General features: G+C 33.6%; 1 long non-coding RNA gene across 1 annotated transcript; it reads right to left on the reverse strand.

Annotated features, from left to right (window-relative positions):
- Nucleotides 1-8,680: 8,680 nt before the first annotated feature.
- On the reverse strand, nt 8,681-10,672 carry LOC128677849 (uncharacterized). Its single transcript, XR_008405576.2, has 3 exons — nt 9,892-10,672; nt 9,276-9,463; nt 8,681-9,126 (listed from the first exon to the last, which is right to left on the reverse strand). It is a non-coding gene; the product is annotated as an uncharacterized LOC128677849 (long non-coding RNA).
- Nucleotides 10,673-11,001: the final 329 nt, after the last annotated feature.

The raw sequence follows: 11,001 nt of genomic DNA on the forward strand, positions 1-11,001 counted from the left end.
TTTTTCTTTATTAATTAAAATATGTGGTGATGTTCCATTTAAGTTATTTATTTTTTACTAAAATTTTAATGCAAACATGGGTGATACATGGGTGATCGGTGGCAGCACCGATAGAGAGCCTTCACAGATATTTATCTATAGATATTACACAAAATTATGTTTATGAATTATAACTTTTACAGATGTGAAACGTCCAAGGAAAGCAAAGGGGGAAACTTAAACGGGATTTTAATTTGGTAACAATAATATTTGAAAAAAATTATGATAATATCTCAGAGATGACAATCATACCTGCTTGTTGGCTGCTGTCACTAGTCATGAATATTCCTAGTTGGCAGGAAATGATGCGGCACATGTCCATTCTCTTAGTGTAGTAATTAAAATACAATTGTAGGTACCAGTCGTTTATGTTGTAGCGTTGATAATACTGTCCAAAATTAAAGAGTATGCAGAAATGAATGACTTGATGTGTAATTTGAAAGCTCTAACTCTAATTAACTACTTTTATTAAATTTTAATTCTTCAATTAATCTTCTAATATAAATACTAATTATCAAAACATTTTACTGGTTTATCCTTCTTGCGTTGACTACTTAGTGGGCATTTATTAGCATATAATCGCTGTTTGTTAGCTCTAAATATTTTCTTTTACCATAATATTTGGAACGCACTAATTTTTGTCCCACAATATCCTAAAACTTGGACTACTTGTACATTAGTTTCTAAATAATCTTATTCTTACTCGTATTTATACACAATATGTATGCATCAAGGTACAACTCTAGGACTACTTTAATTATTTTATCATGCGTTCTGTATTCTTAATATTTTTATGTCGAATAAAGATGTGTGGGAGACGCATCCTACGCGACGCGCGACGGCATGGCACGGCGACACACGTGGCCGGATGGGATTTGGATTTGGGAGTATTATAGATTTTATTTCAACTTAAGTCTTAAAGTATTTGAAAATTTAAAATGCTATGTATTTTTTATATAAGTACGTAAATAACTTTACAGGGAATGAGCTGGCTGTTGATAACATTTCTGTCGCAGTCTCTAATTGTAAATAATAATTTCCGAAAATACTTAGGTAGATTCACTAAGTTTTCTCCCCTCCACCTCCAGTGGTTTAAAATTTATCATAATGACTTTTCTCTTTCTTTCTGCTCACTATGTCCTAATCCTCTAGCTAGGGGTATGTACGCTTAGTTGCATCTTACCCCTACAGATCTCTACGATAAACACATATCAACCAAATCTTATGCACTAAATATTAAAAATGTTGTACATGACATAGTATTTATAGAACAAAATATTCTCAAAACGATCGTCGATCGTCAAAACGAACGATCGAGTGAGAGTCAAAGCAAGGTAAAACGTTAATATTCATAGTTTCGTGATCTTCGCTTCGACGAAGTCACGGATTCGTTTCGAAATGTCAAGATTGCTGACAGCACATGAGTGCCTGTTAATCATGCTTTTAATATACCTACTCGTAGGTACCTACAGATAGATGCTTAATGTGCTAAATTATCTTCTCAAAGTAGTCGTAAACATATTTCAATGGATTTTAATACATTATTCACACAGGTTATACCTAATAGTAGTTTTAAATATGTATTTTCATTGGGTATTATTGCAAAGGTATTGCAAATAAAAAATCTGAAAGGACTTATCAATTTGAATACGTTTCTATAATATTTCATTGAGCGATTCGAAAGTTCCCGGTCTCTGTCTCGAACATAGATTTACAACTAGATTAAATCAATGGTCTCATGTCCCAGTTACTGAAGTATCCGGCGGCCGGCAGGTGTAGGAAGCTGTCGAACAGTTCAATTTTACGAGACAGGGCCCCTATAAATTGGTACCTAATCAGGACATTCGGCCAATTAACATTTCAGTTAATTAAGGGGTTTGAGTTACGTACACTAGTTGCCTCCGGGCCTTTGTTGCCGAGAAATTTTTAACTTAATAGTCTTGAAAATATTTATGTTACCGTACCTATATGGTAAGAAAACTGCATCCAATACAGTAATTTAATAAAACAAGAGTGAATCCTTGATCATAAACAACTTTCCAAAAATATCTTATAGGAAATTGAATGAATTTTTAAAAGTTATTAATGTTTTCAAGTATGTATCTTCAGTTATGTGGAAAAAGTTACTGGGACTTTCGACCATTACGGTCCAAACCGCATCAAAGATTTGTGGTGGTTATACGGGTGAATTTCACGCGTCAATTTTAGTAGGGGCAGATATTTTTCGCTAACCACATTGCAAAAAATTTCCCAAGTGAATTCATTGCGATTTATATTTTCGAATTATGTTTTATTACTATTTAACACCTCGGGAATATAATGTGCTGCACCATCTATATTCTACTAAACTTCTATCAAAATTACACATTTATATTAAGAAATTGAACAGGAGAGATTATAATCATATAATGATGGTCTGAGGTCAAAAAGATACGTGTAGTACATATATGTGGCTGTATGAAATTCTTAACAGTGAAAGTTAATATAGCAGGAAGCACAACACAAAAGCACATATTTTTAATTATGTTCAGTTCATACACAATACTACTCTCATTTTCTAAATAATTAACAACATGTTAGAGTAATTAACTCTATAATGTTTTATTATAACTAACAGATCATGTTTTATACTTCACGCGTTTAAAATACGTAATTAGCGAAGTAGTTAACAGAAAGTGCGATGGTCTACACCATTTATATTAGTTTTGTAATTCAACTCAAGGCTTTACGGGTTACGGGATAAGATCGATAATAGCATGAAGGGGGTAACAAAAAGCAGGCTGCTATATAACAACTTCATTCCAGCTAACGAGCCAGCAAACCAGTCCGGCGACACCGCAGTTATCGATGCAATCGCACTCTAAAATGCATGTTTCTTCCCACTGGACCTATGAACTTAGATCCTCAGCCTGAAAAAATAAAACAAAATCCGACAAGTCTGCTGATATTAACACAACTGTGCACCAGAAACTGACATTCTTGATGATAATGGAAGGATTTCGCTAATTTTCTTCAATCAGTGAGAATGAGAATGTAACTCACTTTTTACCCTTTACCAGAAACCAATCAGCAAGTTTTGTTGTGATTTTATCCATCAGAGAATATGAGTGGTCATATTCGATGATGCATTTTGGAACCTTCACAACATAACATCTGCCATCTATGACGTGAATCTCGCGGGAAAAACTAACTAGGTACCTACTTGATAATTAATGCCTGAGGAACCAGAATATTTACGTTGACGTTATGATGTAGGAATGAGTTTCATTCTGAACAATGTCGTACTACTAGAAAGAAGTTTATTTAACGTATGCTATTAATAATGTTTTATGTATTGGTTTGTTTTTGCTACATTATAAACCTTTAATTGGCTTCTTCCCATAGGAGTTCTTAGTAATCAACCTGCCTATTGATGAGTACACGCTACTACAACTCGCCGAGTAAGTACTTATTAGTTTCATTTTGTTTTTATTTGATTTACTTTTAACTATTATCATGGTAATATCATAGATGTAACATCCAATCATCTAGCTGCCAATTTAATTATTGTACGAGACGTCTCTGAAATCCTAGTGAACCTCCGTTCATCAGTCTAGTGTCAAAATACACTTATAGAAGTTTAAAAAGTTTTAAAAGGAATATGACAAAATTAAAAAAAGACAAAAAGTGTTTCTCTTTATAGCTCAGTTTCGGTTATTCCTTTTTCGGGCGTTATCGTTTTATGTTTTCATTTCGTGTTACAATTTTTGATAACCGTCTCGAGTCCCATCCATTGAATCGATATATCGATTTTATTTCTTATGAAATGGAAAATACAGAATTTTACGGTAACGGTATTATAAAAACACGTCTTTTATTCTTTCTTGCCGAAGAAGATTGAGATATAAAATTTTATGTTAGTTATTCGAAGTAATGGAAGTTTTATAACCGTTCATAAATTTGTATTAAATGGTTTTCTTCTGTGATTGTTGTCGTAATACGAGTAGAACCGTAGTCTTATGTAACCGTTTTAAATACCTTATTTTTTTAGTGGTCATTTAAAAAAGGTACTTAAATAAAAAAATAAGAATTACGAATTAATTTGGTTATTTTAATTATTAAAATAATGAAATTGAAGTTTTTATATTGTTTCATATATATAATATTATATTGTTTCATACATAAAGATTATTTTACATGTAATATGTTTTATTATGTATCATATAGTTATTAATTAATTTCTGAGACTAAATTTATTATATTCTCAGAAATGTATTGTTTTCCAAATTACCTATATTGTAACCGTACACCAAGTTTAATCAAAATTCGTCTATTAATTTTTCCGCGATAGAAAACATTCTTCAAAATCATTTCAAATATAAGCATCCCGACCTCATTCAAATACGATATCAGCCTTGCATTGTCTATAAAAATCAACAATTATTCGAGGTAAAAGCGTCCTAGCCTGGAATTAAAACGAGTGAATTTTGTATTTTACAGGTAAAGTTAATTATCCGAGTGCTAGTTGGTGAGTGACGCGGGAGGCTACGGAGTGGACGCGGATTGATGAAGGCTTCTCTTCATTTCATCCATCACCAGGATTGATGCGCCCAAGCAAACTGAATTAAGTCTTTCTTCATATAAAGAATCGATTGTTGGTGGAATTTCTTAAGTAATTAAAAATATATATTTTGTTAATATTACAAATATTTCTAACGAAACAATATAGATGAATTATAAAAAGGCCTTTATTAAGCAATAGCTTAAAATATTTATAGGCTAAGTAAACACAAGTAAATGTTCATCTCAATTTGTAGAATTGCATTGCTGAAACAGCACGAAAAAAGTTTCTTGTCAGAAAGTCGTTTACCTTTTGTTGATCTCCAGAGAAGTGGTCCATCTATTTCAATATATGTTTGTGTAACAACAACAATTTTAAATAAGTAAATGATAGAAATATGGCCCGGGTACGACTCACTTTATGGCAGATGTAAAAGACATCAACGCGCCTGGTTGTGTTGTGAGGGCAGCGTAGGCAGCATTGTAGGCGCTCAAAAAATAAAAGTAAGTATACGTAACACCTACGTGTATATGTACAGTCATCATTTATATTTCATCTCATAGAGGGTGTAGTTACCCTGCATACATATACCGACATGTGAAACGGTTTTTGCGAGCTTATACCTACAATAGCTGGTAATTGGAATCAACTTATTAATTTTAGATTTTTTTTTGGCTTTTAAGTAATTATACGCGCCGGCAATTGACTCGTTTCAAAACTAGTTTTACGCCGCCGCCGCCGCCGTTGCCGAGTAGTATCTTTATGTCAACCATAAATACATTTCTTTAGGTGCAGAGACGATTTCACAAGTCCGACTACGAACATTAAATTAATTATTATCAATAAATTTTAAAAATAATGCCTGTGATTACAAAACGTATATTATAACGAACAGGCCAGAAGTTTTTGTTAGTTAGAGATACAAAATATAAAAATATAGAAGTGAGCATTACGGACTATTTATCTAATAATAATGTTTTAAAGTATTTTTTGAGTTCTTAATTTTTTTGCTTATAGTGACAGATATTTAAGAATATTTACTTTCTTCGTTAATTTTATTGCACAATGTACACTCAACAGACCACCCACCTTTGCAATGATATTGGCATTGTAAATTTGCACCTATTACCGTAATATTGGGTTCCATTCAATCAAAAAATGTTCCCGCGGGCGAAACCGCGGGTAAAAGCTAGTATTATTATAAATGCGAAAATAAGTTTATTCGTTACCTCTTCATCTACTCAACCAATCTTCTTGAAATTTTGCATATAGGTGCCTACATGTAGTTTGAAGTAAGGGGACGGTATAAGGTATCTTTCATCCCGGAATAATACCATGTTCCCATGGCAATTTCACGTGTGTGAAGTAAAAGCTAGTTAATTATAAAGACATGTCCATATTCTGTACCCTCATTATCTTACAGCGTAACTGACGAGGGCCGTCAGGAGCGGGACAAGTGGCAATGACATGTTGAAGGCTCTATTCCGTCCCATCCGATTAGACGAGATGACTGTCTGTTTGTATGTATCTGATTTAAATTCTAATGCGGCTCGGAACATTTCAATATTTTAATTCGGTTCTCCGAAATGTCTTGCACAGTGAATCAGTTTTATTTAGTAAGCTTTTGCCCGTGGGTCCGCCCGAGGAATTTTCTACGGAAACAATATATTTTCGCCATGAATTGTCCTTCTCCGTACTGTTAACTACATGTAAACAACATTTAAGAAAGATACCTAACCTAACCAAGGTTAGGTTGGGAGTGTGAAGAGGTAACAAACAAACACACTTATTTTCGCATTTATAATGTTAAGATAATTGTGTTATTTATAAATAGTTAAGATAATTGTGATGTCATCAGTGTGCTGGAAACGACGTAATTTCGTTTATCTTTATGTAAAACTAGTGGCCCGTCCCGGCATTGCTCGGGTAAAAAATATACACCTAAACCTTCCTCAGGAATCTCACTATATATTGGTAGAAACTGTATGAAAATCCATGCAGTCGTTTTTGAGTTTATCGCGACCAGACAGACGCGGCACAAGGCTTTCTTTTATAATGTGTGCACTTGATATTTAGGTATAAGAGATAGGCAACATATTTGCAGTTTTAATGGAAATCGTTAAGTAGAGAGATATATAACCCTGCATGAAGACATAAAACTATAAATAAAATGTTATATCTCAATAAATTTATAGAACATCGTAACGATTGTTATTATTTTTATGAGAAGTAATTCGATGGCTTTAAAATACAACTTCATTTAAGTTGCCAACATTGTAACGAGTCGCTCGTAGACTCCTACACGAGGTAGAACCGTAGAACTCTCAAGAACGGACATATTTATTTGTACACTCCAGGCACCAGACAGAAATAAATAAAGCCTTCAAACAAAAATAGAAATAAAAGTACGCTTACAAACCACACTAAGCTTTCCAACAGGGCTGGAACACAAAAGGGAAAGGGATAGAGATGTTTGCCAGTGAATGTGAGAGGGAGATAGTAGGGTTTGGACCACGTGACACCTGCCGGCCGCCAAATGAAGATATCGCAGCTGGATGCAAGAGACTATTGGACTGGGGTGGTCAACATTTTGTTCTTGGGCTATACGTTTGTATTGACATTCGAATTTATATTAAAAAAAAACATTACACATACTACATACATATACATACTACATTTTGCCTGCCGCGTTTATTTAACTTGTTATTGTTAATATCTCGGGTTCTTAGCAACGTATCGCGACAAAACCTATCAGATTTTAAATTATACTATCCGCTATATAACTGTGAAACAGCGACAAATTCCATCTAGTAGATTTTGTATGATGCGCGAAAAAAATTTTTCTGGCTTCTGTTAGTTCCATACAGGCCCCAAATAATTTTTTTTCTTGAATATCTTCTATTTACAGTTTTATTATATGGAGCTTCAGCGGCTCGATCTTTGATCAATTTTCTAAATTTTTTATAAGTTTAATACAGTTTGCATTTACAAAAATCTCAATCGAAGAAGTTTAATCTTTTGAAAAAAAATGGAGAAAGATGAGATGAACTTTGATTACGTGAGAATCGGGAGTCAGAAATAATACATAACTGTACCTATATTCTGCCTGAAAGTAAGAGGTTAGGTACCACCACATTTAGAAGTCTATTGCTGTGACAAGATGAGAAAATTAGAAGATTCTCTTTCGTTTGAGCATTCTCTCGCGTCGGTCCGCTAATGCTAACTACTTTTCTCCACTTTTCATCAACGAATTAGCCGTCATATACTTTTTTTAAAGCTTAGTTGTCTAACTATTTATGGTGATCGATTTTTAGGAAAATGTTGAAGATCAGCGCACACGCAACGTCAGTGTGTCCACATAGTTGCTCTCAGGTACTAAACCATGGACTGGAATAAAGTACAATACATCTTTCATCTTACAGGATATTGCTTGTGCTTCATGTAATTCAGAAAGTTACTATACACTGAAAAAAAAAATGGTTGCTAGTAGCTAAAAGTTTAGCTGCATATCACCAAAATCGAGTGACTACTAAACTGAGGGCTACAAGTAACTAAAACATGTTTTGTAAACAGAGTTTAGTAATATTATATTAACTTCTTTTAAGTAACTGGTGATAACTTAGTTTTGTTATTTGAACTAAACTGTTTGGCTGTCAATAGTGCTCCGGTAAAGTTGCTTTAGCAAAGTTACTTTGGCTAATTAAAGCTAAAGTGTTAAATAACTAGTAAATCTAACAGTTCAGTAAGAAATATTAAATTATTTGTTTAATAATTAATGTTAAGGTGTGGTTATCTCTTGCTAATCTGTTTCATTACTAGTAGACAAACACTTTATGTGGAGGTAACAGCATTGTTTGTTTACCTGCTCCTGTTGGTTTATTTACCAGTAGCTGGTCCTAGATCTGCTATTGGACCTGGATCTACAGACCACCTTCAATATTATTGGGATGTACTGGATTGATATGATTAATCATATCAATCCAGTAAATCCCAATAATATTATCAAATGGTGTCCTGCCTTGTGGATGTATATACAGGTCTAACAGCCACCTTAACATAGGGATAACGGGCTAAGTGCAATAATGAATAAAAAAATGTATATTATATAAGTAATTTTTTTGAATTATTTATTTAAAATGTTCAAAAAAATAAAATAACACAATTTAATGTCTTGTCATTCACTCAAGAAAATCCAGATTATTAAATTTAAGTTACATACGCTGTAGTATCTCCATTGTATAATAACTGGTAATCAAACACCAATATATTATAAAACATAAATAGGGCTAATAAAAATAAAGAATAGTTAACCAAATATTAATAAGACATTGCTTAGCCCAAATTAATGTCAAACACATTACTTGAGTTTAAAATTTAACATAACAATCATAGTCTGTTTTCTTCATTTTATATAATTCAGTGCACACCGGGAGAGGCGCGGCGAAGATACTTAGAAGAATTAACTTTCAGGAATTCATTCCATTTTCTTTGTAGCGAAGAAGTAGTCCTTTTCCTTCATTACATGATCTCAAAGTGTTGTATACTCCCTGAAATTTAAGAAACTATAGAGTGAACTAATAACAGTCCTCTTGTTTAGCCTAGTAATAGACACACAGACAGATGGACGAAGCAAGTGAAATCTCAGTAATAAGATCCCGTTTTAATCCGTTTTACCTTAAAAAGTAAAAATGCTTACATTTGTATTTAAGTTTGGTACTTCCTCATTCTGTATATTTGTCCAAGTTCTGTAAGTTTTCCAAGTCCTGATTCAGCAATATACTAGTAGGTAATGTATGGTGCTATCAGTAAGGATTGGCAAGTTATTGATACACACAGCATTTGATGATGCGATGATGCAGGGATGCTATCATCATGGATATTATGCTGTAAAAAAATATGAAATGATTATCCACACTATTAATAAAACATACACATCTTCGGGATATTTTATTAGTTAAGATTGGTAAAAACATATTGCTTAGGTTAATCATAACAATTATTATCATCTTAACTGCAAACCAAAACTAGACTGATAACAATTGTGAAAAATATCTTAAAAATTCTAAGTCCTCTGGACTAACCCTTTCAGGGCACCCTTGTCTCCAGTAGCAAGCGGCGCGAATGGAACTTTGAATGAAGCGACCCGCCTCGCCCACTGGCGACAAGACACACTACGGGGCTTCCCTGCCGCTTTCGTGCTACCCGATCCGGCAGCCCTCTGCGATACCTACTCTGACCGCGCCAATATTTGATGATTGTTCGACTGAACATTAAACTAACACGAACTAAATAAAAATTAAACATTCACATACCTTTGAACAAATTTATGTACATTTCAAGACCCCATAAGCGCAAATAGTCACTCATAGGATCAGCGGAGGTCTCGTCTTGACCGTCTGCCATTGCACTATTTATTACGAAAACATGTTTACTAAGTTTTTTTATATACATAATGTCGCTACAAATCTCCCGAAAACAATAGGAATGTGAAAATCAATTCGATTTGCCGCCTTCACCAGCCAAGCCACACAATAATGACCGAACGCAGAAAACGAGTTCTAACGTGAATCGCATATAACTTTAATGTACTGACTCGGACGCAGTGCTGCCAACAGTGCCAACTAGTTTTAACAATATTTTAATTAAATATTGTTAAACAGTTTTGTGATAATACTTACATTTTTATTTTAACTTCATACATTCGACATAGGCAAATATTAATCAAATGATGATTTAATGGCTGCTAGAAAAGTTTACTACAAATAAATAAATTGATGAATGTCCAAATAATGACTTTGATTGTGTTATCTATAAATAAATTCATGACAATGTTTTAATCAACATTGTATTAAATTTAAGTACATATGTTCGGTTACCAGCTATGAAACAGTTTGTTCTTGCAGCTAAAGTAGTTTGACTGGTTTATTTTAATAAATAATAGCTAACATTTTGATTACTGATTATCAAGAACTGATTAGCTTATCTGGTTTGGGACATGCAGTTACATTGGTTTAGATAATTACAACCAAAGTTTGGTATCTATTAAAGAAATTTGCAAATAGCAAAACTGGTTCAGCTATTTCTTTTTTTCAGTGTAGGCTATTGTGAAAATGTTTATGAAATGGTTTCGGAAACTGCGCTGGTCTGGTCATGTGCATGACATAAATGTGCGTTTGTGAACACCCCAGACATTTTGGAATTGAAAAAGATATTATCTGTCAATATATCTATGTAAGTAAGGATATATTTTGCATCCATACGAGAACTAGGGATGCCGACGACCGTGTGAAGTGGAGACGAAAAAGTAGGCAAGCGTACTCTGGGCCCCGTCTGAGGAAGCAACCGGGAAAACGTTTAGATGAGAGGAATGAGAGAGAGATATTTTGCATCCACATAGCATTCTTTATATAATCTAAAGGTTG

Source organism: Plodia interpunctella, chromosome 18 (genome assembly GCF_027563975.2).
Source record: "Plodia interpunctella isolate USDA-ARS_2022_Savannah chromosome 18, ilPloInte3.2, whole genome shotgun sequence".
In the NCBI taxonomy this organism is placed as follows: Eukaryota; Metazoa; Arthropoda; class Insecta; order Lepidoptera; family Pyralidae; genus Plodia; species Plodia interpunctella.